This window comes from Nelumbo lutea, chromosome 7, assembly GCF_056320005.1.
Source record: "Nelumbo lutea isolate HS-2025 chromosome 7, American lotus-T2T, whole genome shotgun sequence".
NCBI classification, from domain to species: domain Eukaryota; kingdom Viridiplantae; phylum Streptophyta; class Magnoliopsida; order Proteales; family Nelumbonaceae; genus Nelumbo; species Nelumbo lutea.
Window position 1 is genome coordinate 14,073,840 of NC_142690.1, and position 26,358 is coordinate 14,100,197.

Genomic DNA, 26,358 nt, shown 5'->3' on the forward strand with positions numbered 1-26,358 from the left:
TATAAATTAGTTAAAGAGTTTTCAATTTCTATAAAATGTTGTTAATGAGTTAATTGATAACAATATTTATTAATTTTTGGTAATTTATTGACCGTACTAATAAGAATATTTAATTTTTGGTTATTTACTATTTGTATTTATTAACTTTTGGTAATAACATTATTTAATACTCATTGAATATGGGTGAAATTAAATATTAACTGTATTTAACTATTTATTAATTAATATGAATATTTTAAATGAGGGACAGTGGATATAGATTGGGGGGATGCATTTTAGGAATTGGTTAGGGAGTGGGGCAACATGATACTTTCCTATTGGTTTAAATGAGATGCCTTAGGAGAGAGATAATAGGAATATTTTTAAGTAGTTGGGTGACATGGCTTAATGGGAGTGGTGGGAAGGGAAGATGAGAGAAAGTCAAAGAGAATGCAAAGTAGGGATAATGGAGCAAGGAGAGGCATGGTGACGGGGACCCGTGTTTTGTTAAGGAAAGTTAAGCAATAGAAATACATAAGAGTATATAATTGTTTTATATTTTAACTTTTTAATAAATAATTTCATCAAACTCAACCCGAGTTGGTCGGCTTTCTAGTATTTCATATCGACTTTGGTTGAATAAATATATATTAATATTTTATATTTTAAATTTAATTTTTTAATATGGGAAGTGGAAAATTCTCATATTTGTTAGTTTAAAATATTTTATATCATAGATTTAATTTTCGTAATTTATTTTTTAATAATATCATTGTAATTAATGAAAATTAAAGTTATTTTTTAAGTTTAAATTTTTGAACAAACAAACTAAACCAAAAATAGACCCAAATTGATACAACCCGAGTTAGTGGATTTTCGCTAATGGTCAATCAGTTTCGAGTCACAAATTATAGACTTGACTAGATCGATTTGGTTGGCAAAACATCCCTGCAACTGAACTGAACCAATCATTGAACACTCCTAATTTTAACTAAATTTATAGTATAATCTCTAATAAATAACAATAGTTTAATCACCAATAGTTATTGAAAATTTATAGCAAACATACACAATCATTGAAAATAAGTTTATAATGAAAATATAATAAAAATACAATAATTACAAAAATATAATAAATACTGAAAATATACTAAATAAGTCAATAAATAATGTAATCTTAAATAATAGTTTAATCTATAAATTATAAAAAATCTACAATTACTAAAAATAAATTTATAGCAAAAATACAATAAATTAAATTTTAAAAGTTAAATAATAGTTTTTTAACATCCAATAATTATTGATAATTTTCTATTAAATAACAAAAAAAAATACATTTATAAATAATTATTGAAAGCATATTTATAAAAGAAAACAATAAATAATTACTGAAAGTAAAATAAATATTAATTATAGTATGTATAAATATGTAATGAATATACAATATCATTGTAAAATTATTACTAATAAATATAATTTTGTTGATAGTTATTTTCTATAATTATTAATTGATATAAGTGAAATTAGTTATTTACAATATTGTTTAGTTATTGAAATAATAATATTATTTAAATTCTTAAAATATTAAATATTTATTAAATTTAATAATCCATAATATTATAATTGTACTATTATTATAAAATTCGTTATTAATTTTGTAAAATATTAAATTTTTATTAATATGAATATTATGAATTCTATTATAATTATTTTTCTACTTTTAATAATTTTTTTTAAATTTATTACATAATTTTGTTATTTTAACTATTTAAAATTTTACATTTTAATATTTTGTTATTTAAATATTTAAATAATATGTAAAATATTTAGAACTTTTTATTATTTGAATTTTATTTATTTTAATGTTATTATGTAATATTAAATATTTTGTTATATTATTTATCTACTTTCAAATTTTTTATTTAAGATTTTTTAATTATTAAAATATTTAAATAATATTTTAGTTTTTAATGTTAATTTTTTTATTATTTGAATAACATTTAAATAAAACAATTCATAAAATTATAATTTATATTAATACTACATAATTTCATGATGAATTTTGTAAAAATATTGAATTATTAATTTTTTGCAAAATTAATAATTATCTATACTAATTTATATTATTACTACAAAATTATCTCTACTAATTTATTTAAGATTTTTTAGTTGTTAAAACATTTAAATAATATTTTAATTTTTAATGTTAGTTTTTTATTATTTGAATAACATTTAAATTGAACAATTCATAAAATTACAATTTATATTATTACTACATAATTTCATGATGAATTTTGTAAAAATATTGAATTATTAATAATATGAATAGTATTAAATCTCTTAATTTTTTTTGTGTTTTAAATAGTTATGGATTTTGTTAATTGAAACATTTTTTAAATAGATATAGATAAAAGGTGCGGGAGAGGATAAATAGGAATTATAGGTAGCTTAGGAGTTAGAGATAAATTAGTAGATAAATAGGAATTATAGGTAGCTTAGGAGTTAGAGATAAATAGGAATTAGAGACAATTTATGAGGAAGTGGGGGAAAGTGGTGCCATTTGGCTAAACATTAGAAAAACAAATCCCTCTTTGTCCATTTGGTTCGTAGTCTGAATCAAAATCGAAATACTCCTGAATCGGATTTAGAATGGTCCAATCCCATAGTCTGTTTGGTTCAAACAAGAATGGGAATGGAATTAAAATCAACATGAATGGGATTTCATTCCCAAGTTCCCTCAAATGGGGGAATGCCATTTTAACAGGAATGGGAGTGGGATTCCGATTCCGCCCAACCAAATAGTTGGAATCGAAATATCCCATTCCGATTTTGATTATAGCCCCTTATTCCTGCAAACGAAACGAACCCTTAGTATAATAAAATAAAATGCAATAATACAAAATTTAGTCCATTTTATTTCTTTTATAAATAAAAAATCTAAATCTTGAGTCTTATTTTAGCAATCTATGATAGTAAGATAATAACTATTGTAAAGGATTGCATTTTCAATTTTGATAAATAACACATGATTGATTACAATTATGACACCAATTGATTGGAAAAAGTTTTTAAGATATCATATCTTTTCAATATCATAGTCAAATCCCATCATTCTTATCAAACCCAATTCAAATATACTCTTATTTGAATTTGATTCAATGTGTTGTTTTGCTAGGGATTGAAAATGGGTAGGTTGGGTTGGGTTGGGTAAGGGTTGAATACCAGCCTACCTATATTGACCCACCAACCCACTATGGCCCATCATTGATCTTTGTTAATGGGTTACAACTCACCCTGACCCACACCCACCCATATTGACTCACTTATCCATCAACACTAACCCTTACCCACTCTCACCCATATTGACTCACTTACTTAAACCTATAAATGTAAAAACAGGTTGGGTCAACCCATATACCTGGAGAAGCATTTTTAAGAGAATTATCTCACTCTCAAGATCGTCACGTGACAGATACGAGTCAGGTCGACCCATGTACCCAAAAAGGCATTTTTAAGAGAATCACCTCAATCTTGAGATTGTCATGTGACTGATATGGGTTAAATCAACCCATATATTTAAAAAAAAAAAAGCAATTCTAAGAAAATCACCTCACTTTCGAGGCTAACACATGACAAAAAATATGGGTCGGGTCAATTCATATACCTGAAAAAACAATTTTAAGAGCACCATCTCACTCCCATGACTATCATGTAATAGCATAGGTCGGGTTAACCCGTATACCCAAAATGTCTTTAGAGAAACGTCTCACTCTTAAAAATTTGTAAAAAGTTGCAAGGATTACATAAATTTACAAAAAAAAAATGCAAAACTTTTAAAAAATTTGTAAAAAAGTTGCAAAGATTACATAAATTTGCAAAAAAAAATGAAAATTAGGGGTGGCAAATGAGTGGATTGGGTTGGGTTGGATTGGGTGCAAGTTGAGTACCAACCCATAACCCACTAGTGACCCATATTGATTGGGTATTAGAGGGACACAATCCATCTTGACCCTTACACACGTTGACCCATCTCAATATTTATATTATATAAACTGCCATTAAAATTAAGTTCAAAATCAGAAATTGCAGAAAAATATATTAAATGACAAAAAATTATATAATTTAATTAAAAAAGTGCACACATTACATGGGTAAATTGATGAACAAATAGTAAATTCTTTATAATATGGTTGATAGCCCCGAAGTCAACTGGAATCACCAACTTGAGACATGGTTGATGCTATCATGGTTGAAGATACCATTGGTTTAGAAGGAAATGCCCCAATTATCAAGATGGTTGTAGCAACTTAGAGCAATGTGGCATGGACGACCACAAATCTGGCACTTCACCAACATGGAAACATTGTTCTCTTGCTCAACTTTAGGCAAAGTAATATGAATTCGAGGCTTTCAACTTATTTTTATGTCCTTAGAGTGTTATTTAGAGACCCACTGTCTCAATCCAATCCTCCAAGGATGTGAATGATATCCATCTTTAATAGTACTAGATAATCTTCCACAAATAAGGCATCAACTAAGTTTTTGGCTTTTAGATACATAAAAATTGGCATAGAACCCTCCTTCTGTAGATGTTCTTAGCAAAACTGCATTATGTGAGCGTTGGACGTTGAGCACAACAATCAAGCTAGAGAATACCAACACTTTTTTTTTCATAGAAACACCCACTACTTGTGCCAAGATACCTTCAATAAGAGGAACAAGAAATCATCCACGAATGAATTGATCTTTCTATTCCCATTCTAGGTAGGTAGGGTTGATGGTTTCCTTTTCACATGCATCAGATGCATACTTTGAGGGACAAGGAAATGCACCTATAGCTTAACCAGAGTTTTGCTCCTTGTAGTGTTGGATTAAACTATGAACAACACAAAAAATGGTCATGGCAATCTAACTTGACAAGAACAAGTTGATTAATGTTGTACACAAGGTTCTAAATATTGACACCGGCCTGTGTTGGTACATTTTTTAAGTTCTATTTATCTTTTCAAAACTGGTTCAGAGGAGTCGGTTTAAGGCCTAACTACCCTCTGAACTGGTGGTTGACTCGACACAACCCCTAGAGAAGTGTATCAGTAAGCCATCAGCACGATACATATCGATACTTTGAACCTTGGCTGAATGGAACATTAATGCTAACTCTAGTTAAAGAAGACAGCCCTGATCGGTATCCATTGGCTTTGATAACATCACCAAAACAATGAAAAAACAAAGAGTATTTGAGAAACTCCACATAAAAAATGAGCTAGGTCGACTGTTCATTATCCACTCCTTGATATTTTAGGCATTCCTTTCCTTTCACTATTATCTAGAAAATTATACACAATCATTCTTAACATAAAAAATTATATAAATATAACAAGAAACTTAGTAAATCGAATTGACTTGATTACCAATTCATTCCAACCACTTGCATAAACTCTTTGTGCCAACAGTGTGCTTTAATGGTTATATAGGGCAATTAACTTTATTGGTCATAGCTTGTGCCTATGATCATATACAACTATGTTAGCATTTCAATCCACATTCAATAAACATATCTGCTAAAATATTTAGCACTTACAATTCCTGCTTCGGACTTCCAAAACTCAACTAAATTTCTGTTCATTTTGATTTATATTCATTTCCCAATTTGTATTGATTCTACATTATCTCGATTCATGTCAAGGTACTTGATCTTCAAAGTGAATTTCCAATCTCTTCACTTTTTAACTAAGGACTTCATCCAATAATTTTTCAACCACTCAACCTCAATTTTTTTCTAGAACCAAAATAATATAACAATTAGCACGATTGTGCAACATAAATAATGAACTTAAAAAAGTAATGTGTTGAATGACAAAATTAAATGTTTGTTAATTAAATGTTATTAAAATGCAAGAAGCATAAAATGCAAGAAATGGAGCATTAACATATAAAATCTAAATTAAATGTTTGTTAAAATGCAAGAAGCATAAAATATTGGCAAAATTAAATGTTTGTTAAGCAGCATTAATATATAAAATCTAAATGAAAGCAAGCATATAAGCACAAATAAGAGATAAAAACAAAGCTATGCGTAACTATGCAATTCCATAATAATACCACATAGATATGCAAAATTATTGTTGTTTAAAAGTGTTTTAAACTTAGACTAGACCTGATTGTCAAATAGATCAACTCAAGAACCAGAAGGCATTCTAGTTTTTAAAAACCCCACTTATCATTTATATGAAAAAACAATAAAACCAATCAAAACTTAGCAGGACCATTGAAAACTGTGGATTTCAATGACTCAACTAGTTTTCATGACCTGCATGAGTCACTAATAGTTACAAATTTCAAAATGATGATAAAAAGATTTGAACATGGGCTCTCTTAATTACATGTATTAACATTAAACCATCAACCCACCCTATTTTCTATGCTCAATTTTGTCTTTTTTAATACATATACCAATTAAGTACATGCATATTCTAAAAGAATGCAAACTAAAACATTTGAACCCTAATAATCTCTCTCTCTCGCAGTCAAACCATTTACCCTGACAGTCATACCATTTGACTCATGACCCAATAAGAATTTCAGCTTTATGTCTGGTTTGAATCTTAAAATATTGGTTTATAGATTACTCTTATTTGCCAATTTAACAAAAAACATCAATTAGACATCAATAGCTTTGAATCAACTTTCAAAGCCCTCATGGAAAGATTAGTGTTAGGATCTAAAAAAGGTTAAGCATGTTGGTTTAGGTGAATGAGTTAGGCTCAAATAGGTTGGGCTAGGTTGGATTGACTAGATTGAGTTTGGTTGAGATGTAGCTAGACTGGATTTGGCTTTAGCAGATTTGATTAGAGTACATAATTGGCTTTGATTTGACCATGTAAAATATGATCATACTTTCTAGTGTAGTAATAGATAAGCACATTTGCAAATATCATCATCATCATCATCCAATCCATATCCCAATTATATGAGGTAAGCTACATGAATCATGTTTCACCATTCCATTCTATATGCCATATGCAAAAAAAAAAAAAAAAAAAAAAAAAAAAAAAAAAAAAAAAAACTAGTGCTTAGATCATTTCTTACTACTTCAACCCATGTCCTTTTTGGTTTGCCCATATCCCTTCTAGCTCCTTCAACTTGCAACAAATAACTTTTTATGAATGTTGTCAAAGGTATTCTATGCACATGACCAAGCCATCTTAGTCTATTTTCTTACATTTTATCACTTATCCAAGCTATTCCTAGATTCCTCTCATTTCTAACCATGTCCTTTATAGTTTTTCCACACACCCATCTCATCATGCAATATATGCCACACGCATTTTTTGGACATTTTATTTTTTGACTACCTAACACCCTACTCCATACAACATGTCTGGCCTTACTGTTAGGGCCTTACGACAACCACCCACAATATAAAATAACAAGGTATTTGAAATAGCAACAACGAGAAATATGATATAAGCAAAAAAGATAAAATCCAAGTAAAGACAAATAAAGACAAGCACTACAAAGACACAAAGATTTACGTGGTTCGGCCTTACCGCTTACGTCCATGGGAGAGATGAAATATGTTCTTCACTATGAAAGAAAAACTAAGAACAATACAAGTACCATGCGGCTTGCAGCCCAAACCAACCCTTATCCTTGTACACCCGTTCTCTATTTCCTCTTAACCCGAAGAACAAAAACAAGAGAAAAAAACTCACTTTCACACCAAGAGCACTATGTATTTTTCTCTTACACCTTTTCTCCCCAAAATACCTAAATCCTACATACAAAAGAATGCTTTTATATGTAAAACCTTTTTAACCTAAAAAGTGACCACACCAACCGTTAGATTAAAATTAATCCAACGATTGTAAAATAAGACATAATCCCAACAATCTCCACCTTTGCTTATTTTTCAACCACCTTAGAGATATACTATTTGTGCCTCCACCTGTTTGCAAATACCGTAAACCTCCATTATCCTTGTAAAGCATCACTAGTTACAAATAACATAAATCATTTGGTCCTGACTCCACTTGATTCAAACAAGACGGCCAATGTACCTATGTAAATGTACCCAAGCTAACAATCCTGGTTAACTTCAGAGAGGGACATCGATCTTTCCTTTCTTCCAACAGGAATCTTCCTCTCACCATCATCTATACTTTGGAAACTTATAACACTTGTCTCCACTCTATCCGCAAAAGAGACCCTCTGTGTGGCCACACTACCTTGCGCATTCTGTTTCCAACACTCCATCGAGGTCTTGGGAACCACTGTACTCCCAATCAGATGATACAAACCCTTGCATTTTCTCCCTTTATCAGGATCATACCGCCACGTATGATTTTCATAACTCCACCTGCAACAAAACCTTGCATCCCTTGGAGTCTAACCAACTAAGTGATATTAGATTCTTGCACACTTTTGAGACATACGCCACACCACCCAAAGTGCGAACCACTTCATCAAACATTTTGATTTTCATTGTCCCAACACCCGTGATGTTACATGTATATCCATCACCCAAGGAGACCACTTGTCTTCCCCTCTTGGAACGTGTCAAAATATTCCTTTCTAGAGCAAATATGCGTAGAACATCTAGAATCTAAAACCCACTTATTTGGAGAAATTTTGCACATACCTTCAGAGACTGTGAAAATGTCTCCATAATCATTAGATGCAATTGCCACGCTTCTGAATTCATCCCCACTCCTTTTTCATGTAGGACAATCTCTCTTCATGTGATCAAATTCCTTGCATATATAACATTGTACTTTACCCTTTTCCCTAGCCTTGGATCTAGACCTGTTGCTCTTAGACCCCCTATCAGAAGACCTTCCTTTTCGATCCGTTCCCACCATGACCAACGTAGAGTCTTGCCCGTTCTCATATTTGGGCTTCCTCCTAATCTCATTGGATAGAAGAGATGTAGTAACTTCTTCCAACTTCATTGTATCTTTCCCATACAGCAATGTTGTCACCAAGTTTTCATACGAATCAAGAAGTGAGGTAAGAAGCAAAATGGCATTGTCTTCTTTCTCCACCTTGACATCAACTTTTCCTAGTTGATCCAAAATGCCCTTGAACACATTTAGGAGTTCCAAGAGATTCCCACCTTCTTCCATCTTCAGCCCGTACAATTGCCGCTTCAGATATAGCTTTGTAGTTAAGCTTTTTCCCAAATAATGCTTCTCCAACTTGTCCCACAATTATAGTGTAGAATCTTCCTCCATAACGTTATCATCCAGGAGCAATCGAAGCATACTAACACATCTTGACTCGATGTCCTCCTAATCAGCATCCTTTATGTCTTCTGGCTTCCCATCCTTTTCAACACTCTAGCCAAGCCTTGTTGAACCAGGATGTCCTTTACCCTTCTTTGCCATAGGGTAAAACTGCCCTTGCCATCAAACCTTTCAATCTGAAACTGAGAACATATACCTTTTGCTGCCATTATCTCTCAAGCAATTTTATAAACACTAACCTGGGAGCTCTGATACCACTTTGTTGGGGCATTACAACAACCACCCACAGTATAAAATAACAAAGTATTTGAAATAGCAACAACGAAAAATCTGATATAAGCAAAATGATAAAATCCAAGCAAAGACAAATAAAGACAAGCACCACAAAGACACAAAGATTTACGTGGTTCTGCCTTACCGCCTACGTCCATGGGAGAGACAAAATTTGTTCTTCACTATGAAAGAAAACTGAGAATAATACAAGTACCTTGCGGCTTGCAGCCCAAACCAACCCTTACCCTTGTACACCCATTCTCCCTTTCCTCTTAACCCGAAGAACAAAAACAAGAGAAAAAATTCACTCTCACACCCGAAGAACAAAAACCAACGACATGCCTGCTAAGGGTTAGACTAACGGGTTAGACGACGCGTTAGGCCTGTTAAGCCGCTAGGCCCAATGACATGCCTGCTGGGAAGGCCTGGCCAGCGCTAGGCCTGCTTCTCGCGGGCCCAACCCGGTGCATCAGGCATGTTGCATGGCCTTCAGCCCAGTTGTTTTTTTAAATAAAAATTAAAATCAGACTCCAAATTCGATTTTAATGAAATTCGCATTAAAAATTTTGTCTCGCCACAATCTAATTAATGGTACTATCATTAAATAATTTTAAAAATAACCAGTTTTTCGCCTAGTGCATTGCATGTGAATTTTAATAATTTGATTCATTATTATTCACTTAATCAAAGAATAAAATAACTAAAATGTAAGAATTATAATGTTAATTTATTTAGTAAATTAATATTCCAATTGCATTAAATATCTATAATATTGTCAATTTATAGATCCATATTTAAATAAAAACTAATTGCCGATAAAAATAAATAAAAACTAATTGCAGTAAAAAGATATGCTGATTTCAGAAGAAACACAAAAAAAATGAAAGTCACAGTAGGAGGTTGCAGACATGATTGGCATAACCTCTCTCCAGAAGGGTTTTAGCCATCTCTTTCCCATCGCCATGTCCCTCATATCACGCCCCCAGAGCTCAGGGGATGTTTGTCTTATAATGGAGGCAAGCATTAAATGAGAAGGTATAATGGAGTGATCTCCAATTCCAATTTTCATTATTACAGAGATTTTGTACCCAAAACGTGAAATTAGCTTTGGCCTTTCACTTACCCATCCTAGTCTATATGGGCAAACATCTTCCCTACTGCTCGCACTATTCCAAATCACTGTTATTCATGTTCTTCTTGGTTAATTTAACCTCATCATCCCTCTTTCTTCGGATTTCAATTTATTTCTAGATTTTTTTTTTTTTGTCTTCATCTTTTTTTATCTATTTCAAGCATAAAAACTCATTCTTTTGTGGTTTTTGCAGTTGTCTTTTCCTCCTTGTTCTTCTTGGTTATTGCTTCTTCACCGACTAAACGTAACAAGCCCATGAACCCACTCGCTGCACCTTTTGTAAAGTCAGATGCGATGTCTTCATCACCATCTTCTTCTCCCAAGGATAATCTTCTTTTGCCCTCTAAACCTTTTTCTCCACACCACAGCAGCTCCCTCAACCTCCTCTTATGGCGAGGCCCGTTCCAGTGCCTGTTCATGCGGCTCCTTGGGCACACCCACCAACAGCAACGGTATACTACAACACATATAAGCAGCCACAGCCATTGCCGGCCTACGGGGTACCTTTCTACTTTGAGCATGTGCTCAGAGAATTTGTGATGTACAGCGCGAGTTCACAGCCCGTTGTGTGTAACATGGGACTAAGTTACCCTGGCTCCATGTATGAGAAGCGATTTGGTGCTAAAATAATGGAGGAGAGGGAGAAGGGTTTGGATAATTTTGGAGTTCTGGATGGTAGAGAGAAGCAGGCAGAAAATAAGCACCCGCAGAGGCATTGAGCACCACGATTAAAGGAAAAGAAAAGAGCGGAAGGGAATTCTTGTGGAGAGAGGATTTGGTTGCCCAAAAAGATATGGAAATTGACATGGTAGGTTGACAACTTGTGGGGAGAGTTGATACAGTTGTTACAAAAGAATCGGTTAAGAGAAATGTGGAGAATCTGTCAAAGACGCTGTTGATGAAGATGACATGAAAATGTCAAATGACAAGATTTTAAATGGTTTTAAGAATATGGGCTCCACTATTCAGCTGCTCCGTCTAGAACAACGCAACCTGTTATTTTTATTTCCAGAAGTTGCCAAGAAGATAAATGATGAGCAAAGATTTCAGCATTTCAGCGATTGTCAGTTTATCTTCCTCAGTAGGGTCTCTGGCTTCGACCTTATTACATATGGGAAGGAATCCAGGAGGAACCAGAAGATTGTTAATCTCAGCCAAGGTTTTTGCAGACTTTAATGGATAATTAGGGGAAGCGAGAGAAACTGAGGCTTCATCACTGTTCTTTCGTTTTGATGACATATGCTGCGGTATTGTTGAGCTTTCCAAAGAAAAACTAGATTTGATACAGTCAGCATCAGCTTCCTTATTCTCCTTTCTAATCTTTGGTGTTATCTTAAAACTTGAGATAAGACTTTTGTCAATTCATATCAGTAAAAAACTGCCACCAGCCTCATATTCTCAGTTTTGCATTTTAGGTTGCTCCATTGAGCTAATCTTGGTTCCCCATTCTTGATCAAATTAGGCTTTTGGTCTCAGTTTTACAAATCTCTCACAAACCCAAACCAAAACTAATTGAAATGGAGACCAAATAGTAAAAGCTAATTTGTTATCATGTTTATTCTCATTCTCATTATTAGTAGCTAATGCGGTTACAGCAACAATCTTTTCTTTCAATAAGCTCAAATCTCTGCAAATGCTTGCAAGAACAGCAGGTGCTAGAGCAATCCTAGTACCTTTAGCCAAGTGAATTGCAAGTGGAAAAGTACAGTCGGAGATAACATTCTTAGTGGTAGGAAAAACATATCTTGATAACCACAAGGAAAAAAATGCTTCATGCTCTACTTCGCTACCACTATCCATAAATTTTTTCATCCAGAGATTCTGACTTGCCTTGTTACCTGCTGAAGATCTCACTATTTCCCTTCTTGCTTGAACCAATTTGTTTTCAATTCCCTTCAATTCCTCTGTTTGAAGAGGTTCAAAAATAGGGGATCCCAAAACATAGAATCCTGAAATCATCATATCCTCAAGAGTTACTGTAGCTTCACCCCAAGGAAAAATGAATGGTTTGGTTTCTGGGCACCATCTCTCCGCAACCCAAGAACCAAATCACTGATTTTATGAATTGGGTAAGTAGAATTCAGGATTGCTTCATGTACACCAACTTTCTTCCTAGTGGACCCATGCAAATTAGCCATCTTACTCACCCATTCCTTCCATCCCTCTTGTGGATGCCTCCACGCATGAAAATTGACAGTCAAAGGCCAGCGTTGGAGATCGAGTGAGGGTGGTAAAGAAGGTAGAGTGAGTGAAGAAAGCTTGACAATGCCTTCGAGATTAGAGTCTACGGAGGGTTTCAGGAAATGGGCTGTTCTTAAAGTGGGGTTTCCATCATCAATTGATGAAATCATAAGCTGTTGTCTACATTCAACAATGGTATTTGGGGCTTCCTCCATAGTTGAATGACAATGCAGAGCATTAACAAATGAGTTTTTTTGTGCAGAGAAAAAAGGAAACTGAAGGGACTAAAAAGGGAAAGATGAATTCTTGATGATGGTGACTGGTTTAGCTTTACTTCAATAAAACTTTTCAGGTTCCCACTCTCTTCAATAGCAACCTATATAAAACTTTTTAGGTTCTGTGATGATGTATTCAGTACCGAGCAAGCTATGCATTTTGTCTCTGTGCTATGGGTTTGGTTGTTAAATTTTAAAGGACAGGACAGAACAAATTATTCTTGTCTAGTGTTTGGTTGAGCATTATACCTAGGCAAGACAAGACTATTTAGTAAAATATGTCTTGTCTCAGAGTTATATCTAGTCCACCTAAAAAAACGAGGACAAAATCTTGTCCAAGCACTAACACGGGATTTTCCCAGAATTAGCCTTTGCCCTACTTCCCTTTCTGCTCTCCCTCTCCTACGAGACCTCTCTGCTATTGAGAGGGTTCAACTGCCGATGCCGACGCTGACGATGAAGCAACGCCGACGCCATTCTGCTTTCCTTCTTCATCTCCATCTCAATTTCACTCCCCATCTTTACCCTCTCCCTCTGTCTCGACTTCAAAATTGATCAGGCATATTTCATATCTGTTTCTAGTTTTGTTTTCATTCTTCTAAAATTGTTATTAAATCACTGGAATTGTTAATTGCTTATTCGGTGTCTTTTGGATTTACCTATTCTTTCATCTGCATCTTTGGTTATAATGCCATTTTGGGTAAATTGAAAAATATGGTAAAGATTAGTGATTTATTTTCATGATGTGGTTGGGTTATTAATGATTGATCCCACAAGAAAAGAACCCATTTTGATCGTTTAAACTGGTTTTCTGATTGGAATTCGATTTGCGTGATTGTGTAGCTTGAATCAGAGATTTTTTTTGGATTTCTTCAGTTTTTCAGTGGCATTTTGAATCTGAACTTGATTATTGATTCTGTCATTATTCTGAATTTTGTGAGACTTAGGCTGCATTTTGTGAAATCTTCTTGAAGAGCGTCAGAGTTGAAGGCCAGATTTACAGAGGAACCTCCTTCCAATGATGGGGGAATTATAAGCGCAGCTAAAGAAAGGAATATTGGTCTTCAGGGGATGGCAGGAGATAAATAACTTTAATCTTGGCCCGTGTTTAGAAACACTATGTAGTATGTAATTTGTAGCTTGAATCGGAGTTTTTTTTTTTTGGATTTCTTCAGTTTTTCAGTGGCATTTTGAATCTGAACTTGATTATCGATTCTGTCATTATTCTGAATTTTGTGAGACTTAAGCTGCATTTTGTGAAATCTTCTTGAAGAGCCGTCAGAGTTGAAGGCCAGATCTACATAGGAACCTCCTTCCAATGATGGTGGAATTATAAGCGCAGCTAAAGAAAGGAATATTGGTCTTGAGGGGATGGCAGGAGATGAATACCTTCAATCTAGGCTCGGGTTTAGAAACACTATGTATTAAGTAATTTTTAGTTCCAAAGTCTCTCGTCAAAATGACATCGTAATTCAAATTACATCATCACTCGTATCTTATTCTATGCGCAAAGCCTCTGTTGCTTTCTGTCCACTCTTCTGCTTATTGAAACTTTTCTTTCTTAAGTGACATAGTGTCTCAACATTCTACTCCAAGCTCTTTCATCGTTAAGTATAACTTTATTATACCTTCTTTAATTTTTTTTGAAAGTAAGAATCTAATCAGCTGCTTAATTATTATAAAACTGATCAATAACAGGAAATGAGAACACTTCAATGCTTCTCTGCCCTTCTCTGCCCTGCATTTGCTCTTGAATTTCCTTGTTCATCAGAGTTTTTGAATCCCTTAAACTAATTTCGTGTCTGAAATTCTCTTTCCTTGGAAATCTGTGAATGTGGAACGTCTTTGAACACATTTCTCTTATTAATTCTTCAAGTAAAATTTGTCCATTCTGTATTGCTAATAGGAATTCCTAATACTCGTACCAAAGCACTAATACTTTGCGTATTTTTATACTAGACAAATTCTTTGTAAGTGAAGTACTAGTACTCTACATTCTAAATTCAAATTCTTATTTTTTCCTAATTTTTAGAAATGTTTTTTGGAAAAGAATCGGAGAAACTAAAATGATCAAAATAAAGAAAGAATCTATATTAGATAATAGTAATAAATGGCTGATGCGTCATCAACTCATTGGTGGGGGTAATTAATTTGTAACTAAAAATTTATCTTGGTGAAGACTAATGGGAGACTTAATTTCCTTTATAGGCTGATAATTATACTATCTGTCAGTCTGACAAAAAGATTTGATGGGGGAATTATACAATTGAGAACAATGTCAATTTGTGAATGGCAAAACTGTAAAATATTCAAATTAGTGTGAAGAAGCACATTTCCATAGATGTGACATTCCTTTTAATTATGTACCACTAAGCTCAGTCAGATTATAACATAGGAAGGTCAAACAAGTTTTTTAAAATTTAAAATGAAATATAAATAAAAAAATGTAATTAAAATGAATTTAAGGAAACAAAAATTTAAAAATCCTAGTTGGTACATAAAATATAATTGAAAACACATAATTACAAAATGGAATATAATTCAAAGCACGTAATTAATATATAATTAAACGTATACATAAAATACAATTGAAAACACATAATTAAAATGAAATTTAACGAAAAAATATCTCAACACTGATGTTGCCAATAAAGTATTAGTACTGCGCATGCTCTCATACTATTCAAATTACTCGCACGTAAAGCACTGGTACTTTGGGTGTTTTCATAGTAGGCCAACTCTTTGCAACTTAAGTACTAGGACTTTACGTTCTGAGCTTAGTCAGATTAAAGAATTTTCACCAACACCCAGTCAGATTACGTTTTAAACACATAATTATAAGGAAAAAATATCTCAACACTCATTGCGCCTAAAGTACTAGTATTGCGTGCGTGTTTTTTCATACTATTCAAATTACAAAATGAGCATGTATTGCTTCTCTGATTTCTGTCACTAAGAAACTTGAAGAGCATTTCTGATATAAATTCTAGACATAAAATTTAGTGGAAATTACACTCTAAACGTATACTAATACCGTAAAGTTGAAAAGAAAAAAGTTAGAAAACAGTATTTTGGAAAAAAAATTACACCGTAAAAGTATAAATTTTTTATGTTTTTTAGGTTATTTTTGAAAATTTCCCTAAAATTTACAGGGAAAAAAGGGGGACCCATAAACAGTCTTTGCACTGAAATCCCATAAATAATTAAAAATGTTTTCTGAATTGCGACGCACTAAACAGATACATATTCAAAGTAAAGAAAAAAAAAATTATAGATAATTATTTGGAACTTGAGCCAAAAAATCCTAAAGATTTCTTTTTTTTATCACTAAGATAAATGGACACATACAAAGTCTCTTTTTTTCCTTTTTATCTTTTTTAGCCTGCATTAACCACTTCTATTGGATTGAAAATAAGCAACCATGGTGGCACTACAAATTATCTTCATAAGAAGTTAACTTGATCTTAAAGCTTTCATTTTCTTTTAGCGAAAAAGAAAAACAAAATAAAACAGAGTTATAGCCGCAATCATGCCATTCTATTTGACGAGGAGTTAATTTCCAAACTATGACAAACAAGGCATCACAATTATTACATCAAAGCATATTATTAAAGCACAAGCATTTATAAACATAACAGATTTCAAAGCAGAAACATTTACATTGCAGTCAATGAAAACCATTTACATCAAAGCAGAAACATTTCAAATTCTTTCATGTCAATTACTTGAACTTAGTGTATTCATACTAGGCAAACTCGTTGCACTTGAGTATTCATCCAACCAACCTGCAGAAATAGGCTTATTTATTGCATCCATCACCATCTAAATCAACATCAACTGCAAACAAAACATAATTAGAAACACTTAAACAAACAAATTAGAATTGTAAAATAAAAATAGGCAATGATGTTTACATTTTTTTTATGTATGATATTACGTAAGAAAGTCTATAAATAATCATGTCCTTTCAAGTTAAAAGGTGTTCTCTTGATTCGCTTTGACCTTTTTGAAGATCTCCCACCTTCTCGCTCATCCACATTTGCTTGCGGCTCTTCCTGAATGTGGAGGAAGGGGATGGCAAAAGAGCTCCCTCTACTTGCTCCTCCACATTTTCCTGCAGCTCTTCTTGAATGTGAAGAAAGGGGCCGGAAGGCGGAGAGCGGATGGTAGACAGAGTAGGGGCCGATGTATAAGGCACCAGTGCAAGGTTGGTAGGTGCAGAGGGACTGGCAGGCGGAAAGGGACTAGGCACCAGAAAATCTCGTTCCTCATTCCAAACAGTTACGTAGTCTGCGCAATACATAGGCCAGTCTCTTGGGTCTCCCTTGTCTTCGATTTCACTTTGATCGGCTTCCTCAACGTAGATTGCGCAAGCGAGCAACTTAGTTGATGTTCACACAAGCGAGAGTCATAGACCCATATCTGGTTCAAGCAAATTAGATGTACCCTAGCTAAGCACAATTTTAATTGGCCAGCAATTTCAACAGATACATCTTCAACACCGGTATATGGCCTCCATGAAATCCCCACCTGCATAGTTAATAAAAGAAGTTTTTAGTCATGATTTTGTTCATATAAAAAAAAATAGATGTATCCATTTAATATAGGCCAAAAGGCCATTTTGGACCCTCAACTATATCGAAACATATACAAAGATTGCAATATATGAAAGAAAATTCAAACTTGGTTGTCATTTTAGTATATATGGCTGTTGGTAAACGCATTATATTCATGGTGTCCTTGGATCTTTTTGCAATGGTTTATGACCAGTAGCCTCTTACAAGAGGGAAAGATTTCATAAAATTTTGAATCGAATGTAATGAGAAATAGGTAGCAAGCACGAGAATGCGCACCAAAGCAAAAATCTGTAAAAAAAAAAGATATTATGATTCTGAAAAAGAAGTCAATATAGAAAAAACCATAAATAAAAAATCTGAAATATTGCTATGATACCTGAAGTACAAAGCAGTTGCCTAAAATGTTATTCCTCTTGCCCTTCACATTATGCAAAGCTTCATGGAGATAAGCCAATATGGCTGATCCCCATGCAAATTTATCAACTCTTGATATATCTTCAAGGAGTCTAACATACATAATTGGTACATTTAATTTTGGCAACCCAGGAATAATCACACAACCTCATTGAAAATCTTTCAATTGGTTAAAAAAAAAAATCTGCACTGTTATTGGTTGGAGCAATGCCTAATAATTTTGGCATACAATTTCTATCCCTATAGCATTTGAAATGATTGTTTCCCCATTAGTGGGAAGTCCAATCAAATAAAAAATATATTCTAATCCTAAATATAATCTATGTTCTCCTATATGAAATGAAGAATCGTTTATATTATAGGAGTGACAAAGAAAAGATAAAAGTTTTGTATCTAATTTTAAATCAGAAATGATGGAAGCAAACCGGTACAGGCTTGTATTCTGCACAATTTGCCTCACTCTAACATCTAGTTGCCAACTATAGAGCATTTCAATATGGTCCAATGTTTGCACTCTAGGATAAACATTTGCAGCATCCATCTATAAACAAAAATAAATTAGACCCAAAAAATAATAAGAGCATATCCAAAAATAGTAATCTGACTGAGTTTAGAACGTACAGTACTAGTACTTAAGTTGAGAACTAACTTAAAAAAAAAAAATTATGAATACACCCAAAGTACCAGCTTAAAATCATCACCATCCACTTCCTCATGTATTATTAGTAATTAAGAGAGAGTCTCAGTTTCCTGATCTTGTAGTTTCTAATTGATAGTCATGAATTTTTTTTTATGATCATTAGTTTGTGTAATGGGTTGAACACTTAATCTGCACTATATGTAAGCAATTTCTGGTAATTCAATTTTTTGGGATTTTTGGTATTTTGTTTTAATAGCACTAAAATAATTGATCATGCTGATTTTAGTGAATCCTATAGGGTTTCAACCAACAACATGATCATCACACAACCATTGATCATAAAATTCCCACATTAATATAATTCTCTCCTTTCACAGTAACTTGCAATCTAAAAACAATGAGAAAAATGCATCCAGGAAGAATCTATTACAAGTTCATCAATGAAAAAATACTACAAATTACTTGAAAAATGAAACCACAAATAAAATAAGTTTGTCACATATTTGGACTTTGTCAACTACACAAATTTACACAACATATAAATTATCAATACATCCTTGCATATGAAATATAAGAATATTTCTGACCATAAAACACATTCAAACTAATCCACTGGTCTTTGGATAGTCGTCTGTCACTAATACACAGAGTAAGGAAAAAAAACACTAAACGATTGACCAGAATGTTTGCTATCCATTATTTCGTTTTTAAACCGCAAAAAAATGCTTGTGTAATTAAATAGAAAATGAAAACACACAATCCTAGCCAAACGAGTTTTTAGTTTTTTTTTCAAAATAAAAAAACAAAAAACCAGTAACCACAACGTAACCGAACGGAGCCTTATTAACCAAATTTGTCAAATTTACTTTCACAGTAAAAAGATGAACATAAAGAATTTGTCTATAAGAACTGACATATTAATCTTCTGGAGACAGTGGAGTAAAATCAGACTTTTTTCAATAACAAGAACACCAAACGTCGAAGACTTTTTTCAACAGCAAAACCAGACTTTTATTCACAAAAGTACAACTACTAGATGCAAGGAGCCACCAAGAATGACAATGGAAGAGAGGGAAAATTGACTGCTGAGCGAAAAGGAAAAGAGGGAATTTTGCGTGATTTGGTGAAAGAGGGAAAGGGAAGAGTTGGAAGAGGAACGAAATGCAGAAAGAGGGAAAGGGAAGAGTTAGTGTCATGTTTGTTTGCCCATCACCAAGCACAGAAGTATTGGCACAACGTTTGCTGATGCTCTGTTATTTGCACTATGTTTCTCACCTCTTCAGATATAGCATCACCATGTTAAGATATGTGTGATTGGCCCTCATCACTCTGTAGGTTTTATAGTATTTTGTATTTTATTAAACATGGGATATTTACACCACAAGCAATTTTGTTCAAGGAGAAGCAAAATAAAAGAATTTTACCTTCTAGCAAATGGGAGAGGATCAGCAACAACTTGCTGAATTGAATCTATATCCATATATAGAGGTTCCGTGGCAGCTGAAAATGATCAATCAGTTAAAAAAACTCAAATAGACAAGTTAAAGCAAGTTGCTGCTTTGAGTGTTTTTTTTCACATTTCATGTCTAAAATTCTCTTTCCTTAAACTAATTTCATGTTTGAGTTTAGAACGTAAAGTACTAGTACTTTATTTACAAAGAATTTGCATAGTATAAAAATACGCAAAGTACTAGTATTTGGAGTTCCTATTAGCAGTATAGAATGGACAAATTTTACTCTAAGAATTATTAAGATAAATGTGATTAGACATTCCACATTGACAGATTTCCAAAAACTTTATGAAATAATTAAATTGACGTTGGACACAATGAACACAATTTTCTTTTCTTGTATAGCTAGTAGACCTGTTCATGGGTCGGGATGGGTCGGGCTCGGTCCGGGCTCACTCGAGCTTGCAATTTTATTCTTAGGCCCGATCCCGGCATAGCCCGAGGCTAATTTTATTTTAAGTTGTCCAAGCACGAGCCCATCCTCTTTAAAGAAGCCCGTTAAAGCCTGACCTGACCCGGTTTATATATTTAAAAAAAAATCAAATTTTCACTTTTCCAAATTAACTTAAAGACTAACAAATTTTTCCAAATTAGCTTAGAAGCTATTATAATTTTAGCGTAAAAATGTATTCAATATATTTAAATGCAAATTGAATAATACCATTCATCATCTAGCATTTTACAAATCTAATTGCCGCTTATCATTAATGAGAAACAAAGTATGCATACAACAAAGAGAAAATAACTAGAAGATTGTTTGTTGTCCAACATACATATTGAGAACTATTAAAAGCTAATTTGCATAACAAATCTGCAATAGAATTTGCAACCTTCCTAATGATCAAAAACTTTACATCAACAGAACGAGTCATCTTAAACTTTACATCATTGTTTAATTTAATATACTTGTTCAAAACTTCAAGTGTATTGTAATTGAACAAATACAAAAATATTCATCACAAAATAAAGGGTTCTAATATCCAAAAAGTAACAAATTTTTCAGGACACTTCCACTTCATTCCTCAAAAATCATCTCAAGATAAATCTATTTATAAACAGGTATCAACTTGAACTCCTCATTATGACCCTTGCCCACGTTAAACTTTTCAATGCGAACATATACTTTAGGTTTTTGTGGCAATCTTCCCACATTTCTTGGAGGCACTGTTGCCTCCAAATCCTGGAGATGAGACAATGCTGCCTCCAAGCCCTCACCGAAGTCATTCGAGTCCTGATGCCACTATTTCTGAAGTCCAGAAGCCTCCTGTAGGGAGGCAGAAACAGTAGGAAGTCGGGTCGATAGAAACCACACCGCTAGTAATAAAATAATTGAGAAAAATTATCAATATTAGAGAAAAATACACGCACACGCACATGCAAAGAAAAACTAACAATATTATAGAAACATAGTGCAAATAACAGAACGCGCTTTCATGAAAAGGAAGTATAAGCCCGGTTGAAAGGGCCTCAGAACACCAAGGTTCTCTAGGAACGGAAACAGACAGCCCCCGACGACGTCGCATAGCTCTTCCTTTTTTTGGTAGACAATAACTACATAAATAATTCCCAAATAGCAGCAAAGCCTTTCGATATATTATGATAAGCCAGTCGAATAGAACAAAAAAAGAGGAAAGGCTTTTGCACGCCTTGGAACAATCTTTTTTAGCCTATGCCACACCAAATCAAACTTTATAGAGGCAAAGTGATTTTCATCCAAGCCAAACGATTATTTGAACAATCCACTATTGGGAAGGACTTCCGATAGGGCAATTGTCCTATCCAACAGGCTAAGCCTCGTTATCAAGGCAACATCGGCCTCGCTGAATTATATAGTCCTTTCACCAATTGTAAAGCAATGGCTAGTCGATTCTCATGATTTTACTAGATAACTCAAAAGGGATGTTTCCACAATCACATGTGGCAAATTCAAGAAGTGTCTAAAGGGAGTTTGTTGGAGCCTTCTCTTATACTCCAAACTTAGAAACAAACTATTAAACATCTCCCTAAATTGTTTAGTGGAGCACCTTGTCCCAAAGACAATCTGAACATAGTGTACCATTTCAATTTCGTATAAAGAATGACAAAATTCAATTATCACTCAACAAAACCAAGAAATCAACTCTCAACAATAAACCATCTAATACAGGGTATTCACCTAAATAAATTAACCGTATAGTTAATCCGAGACCCAATAAGTCAATCTCTGGGCCCGCTCACCTTCGGATGCAACCGATAGGGGTGAACGTATATAGTGCATGGGATCATTGTTGTGTGTCCCAACCTAGTGTAGTCCACATTGAGTAGATTATTGTATGCAGTTACCGAGATGGAATGTTATGAACACATAACTAATTCACAACTAACAGAGTTTGAGAAACAAAAAGCTATTATAAAATAGCATTACATGTTATGAACGTTATGGCCCTAATACCATTAAAAAATGATGGCTACTTGACACGCTCGAGTCACCCCTATTCTCTAGATGGTCAATTTCCCGTCAAATGTGTCCATTTTCGCGTGTCAATGCCCGGATCTCTACCTTGACTTCATTTAGCTCGACCTCTCATTCATTCCATAAAAGCTAGTAACGCTTCGAGAGATCAAAGTTTGAGTCTTTTACCTCAATGTGGCACCGTGTTTTCAGGTTTTCAATGCTGCCTTGGCAGCCGATTGAATAGGCGAGTTGATCGTGGGACATATGTCACCCTCGAACAATACTTCTTCACCCCATACATATAGGGTGATCACTGCTTGTGATTGTTCGCCCACAGCCTTTACAGCGCATTTGGGCCGTGGAAGGTTGCATGTGTCTGTAACACATCGAAGGATGTCTACTAGTGAAATCTCCACCTCAATAGGTCGATCCATCTAACACAAATGGAAAAAAACAAAATAAAACTACAGTAACATATTAGTAAGATATTATGGGTGGGTCGAGTTTGGGTTGGGTCAAGACTAGTCGAGTTGATTTCAGTTTTGGTTGAAATTCGAGTTGAGTTGTCAAATGATATGCCCTAACCCTAAATACTCGGGTTAGGGTTGGCCCATGGGTCAAATCGAGTCATCTAACTGAAATATAAAACATAACTAAAAAATGTATGTAAACCGACAAAATTAAAGGATTTAACCTTCAAATCTCAAATAAAAAATAAAAAACTGGAGCACTTAACAATTAAAGGAGTAAACAATATGGAGTGAAGACTAAATATAATTGTATAAACATAATCAGTCTGTTGGGTCAACTTTTTTCAAGTCTAAACAAAACAATACAAACATGATCAGTCCCCTGTATTTAACTCATGATTAAAATATTTAACAAATAAAATATTTCTCCTATGTCCGTTGTAATTATAAATGAATATGAAAAATATAAATCATGATTTATCCACCAATCAAAATATTTAACAAATAAAAATCATGCATGTGAAGAAAACTACCGTTTCCTAATGCCTCCCATTCCGAATATTAGGCTCGACTTCACTCTTGCCACATGTGAGTCTTTCTGCAATAAATAAATAATCCAAAAGAGACATACACCCATGTCATACACAAATATAGTTAAGTACTTCCATTACTAGACTAGTGAATTGGTTAGAACCTATATACCAAGGCTCAGTTCTCAAGCTTCTCCTTTTGAAGCTTTGGGCTGTGAGAAATAAAATTGAGCTAAGAAAAGTGTTTTGATCATTTGGAAATAATTGATTTTAAAACATTAAAGTTTGAAAGCCAAAACACTATTAATTCCTCAAGCACAAACCATGTGGTTAGGTCTTTCCTCTTTGGGGGATTAAAATCAGAAATCTTGAAGCTTATCCAAATGCTATACCTATATGAATGCTATGCGGGGGAGAGATAAAACTGCCACAATGTCCATTTAAGCTTTTTGTATTCTGACATTAAACTCCTATTGGGAAATTTTTAGAAAACAAAAGGAGGATCCTTAACATTGGGAGTCCGGATCTCGTAGGTATACTTGGTGAAAACACTGAGTAAAAACATTTTAGAACCCAACTGCCTATCAAGTTCTGTTGAGACTTTCTTTTTGTCTAGTTATAGAGAAAAAACAAAAGATCATATACACAAACTTACACATTCAGTAGAAAAGGTTAAAACAAATTACCACGCAGTAACATCAATGAACCGACGTTCACAAACATCAACCCTTTTCCAACATCAAACATGCAACAAAGTTGCCGGAGAAATGTAAAAACATTTACAAATTACAACCAAACAGAACTTCATCTACTGAGATTTTATGAATAACAGAGTAGAGCTGATATTCTTGGTTTGGAAATTTGGTGAAAAAACGAAAACGATATAACATATATAAACCTTCAAATGCAGTGGAAGTAAAAATAAATTATCTGAACTTTCTTTTATCTTGCTGCCAAGCATTTGGATTGTAGGCTTCAAGGTTGAAATATTGTCTTCTCCAGTTCTCCTTCTTTCGTCTCTTCCACCAGTTTAGCCTCCGCCTCTTCGTTTTAGTAGGATTCTTCTCTTACAATTACCACCAATAAGACAAAACAAGATCGACAGAATTGGACGGCCGGATGACTTCCTCCGTACTCGATAGCCAGGCAATGAAAAAGACTGTTGTGTTGTGAAAAAATCCGAAAATGAAGACTGGGCCAACACGTTGTCAGTGTATAGGAAGTTGATACGATCAACTGTGAGTATGTGACTTGACTTCGTATTTGAAGAACTGTGAGATAAAAATCGAAGTGACGGATTTGAACATTTTGTTGAGGGTTGCACCTTGGGCGGATCATATCCTAGCTCGAACCGACCCAGCCTGCTAATTGTATGGTTTGGATGTAATGACCAAAATACCCTCTACTCCGTTTTATTTCTTTTACCTTTGGCGTTACAAAAATGTCATGATGGTTTTTTTTTTTTTTGCAACATTTTCAACCGCCCATAGCATAACTCAATTGGTCTAATATTCCAAATAAAAAATGTCCACCGTTTTATATTTTCTTTTAACCTTATCGGTTGAAATAATACATTAATTCAAGTGTTTTTTTTTCTTTGAATTTCTATGGATCCGCCCCTGAGTTTCAGCTAGGAATGGCAACGGAGTTGATTCAGGGAGGGTTTTGTAAGTTTTAGACCCTATTTGTCTCCCTAAATCTCTCAATCCGTATTTTCTCCAAAACCCGTAACAGGTTAGATTTTGAGAATCTACTCTTTCCGTACATGAAAATGTAAAACCCTCCTTAACTCTATCCTCCCCACATTCAAGGATAGGAGTTGGGTTTAGAACCTACATCTAATTTCCTATTATTTATTATTATATATAAGTCAATAAATAAGTAAAATAACATAAACAAACAACACAATTTTTAATTATTTGATTAAAACATGTAAAAAAACACATAAATTATCAATAATCAATTATCCTTGGCATAAAATTCATAATATTTTTAAATTCAACATCTAATACATAAAGTTTGTATGCTCTCCAATAATATACAAATCGGCGAGGGTTGGATTTAACTTAATATCATACTCCATACACACTCGTACATGTTGTAAAATCCCAAACCCTGTCCCTGCCCCAAAGTCCATCCTTCAAACAAACAAAAAAAAAAAAAATAATCCCTTTGGGGCGGGTATCTAGTAGGTAGGGTAGAAATTATCATCAGCAAATCCAATTCACTGGCCCAAAGCTGACCTAGATTTAGCCCCAACCCGAGTATGTCAATTTTTACATCAGGCTAAGACTAAGTTGGAAAGATGGAGCTAACCCTTGGGCCTTAGTCACAATATTTAAGGTTATACCTAAGTTAACCTGAAACCTACCCAAACCTGCATGACCTCCACCTCTATTTTTGCTTGCTTCTCCTCAATGGCTTGAACAACAACGAAGGTTGAATACGATATACTCGAATAAAAGAAAAATCTAACCACACAAAATAAAAGCAACAAAAAAAAAAATCATTATCATACATTAGAGAGGGGTGGAGCCAGGAAATTGTTATATAAGGGGTCAAAACATAAATGAAGTACGGATGGCCCATAAAATGGTGAGTTTAAAGAGAAAAAAATTTACATGAAAAATTGTATTACAATGTGGATTTTCTGAATCATAGGGGGCCATGGCTCCCCCGGGTCTTCCTGGTTCCACC

General features: G+C 33.8%; 2 long non-coding RNA genes and 1 pseudogene across 3 annotated transcripts; 1 reads left to right on the forward strand and 2 right to left on the reverse strand.

The window, feature by feature from the left end:
• Positions 1–11,631: 11,631 nt before the first annotated feature.
• Positions 11,632–13,025, reverse strand: LOC148845224 (uncharacterized; annotated as a pseudogene).
• A 143-nt stretch (positions 13,026–13,168) lies between these two features.
• LOC148845225 (uncharacterized) lies at positions 13,169–14,313 on the forward strand. The gene is made up of 2 exons (XR_016101817.1): positions 13,169–13,644; positions 14,033–14,313. It is a non-coding gene; the product is annotated as an uncharacterized LOC148845225 (long non-coding RNA).
• Positions 14,314–16,672: 2,359 nt separating this feature from the next.
• Positions 16,673–24,809, reverse strand: LOC148845226 (uncharacterized). 2 transcript variants are annotated; one of them, XR_016102609.1, is made up of 5 exons: positions 24,560–24,809; positions 23,665–23,729; positions 20,141–20,216; positions 17,000–17,615; positions 16,673–16,922 (listed from the first exon to the last, which is right to left on the reverse strand). It is a non-coding gene; the product is annotated as an uncharacterized LOC148845226 (long non-coding RNA). The 2 variants fall into 2 exon arrangements; XR_016102608.1 differs by lacking the exon at positions 16,673–16,922 and adding an exon at positions 22,848–23,095 and having other exon boundaries at positions 16,950–17,615; positions 23,834–24,688.
• Positions 24,810–26,358: the final 1,549 nt, after the last annotated feature.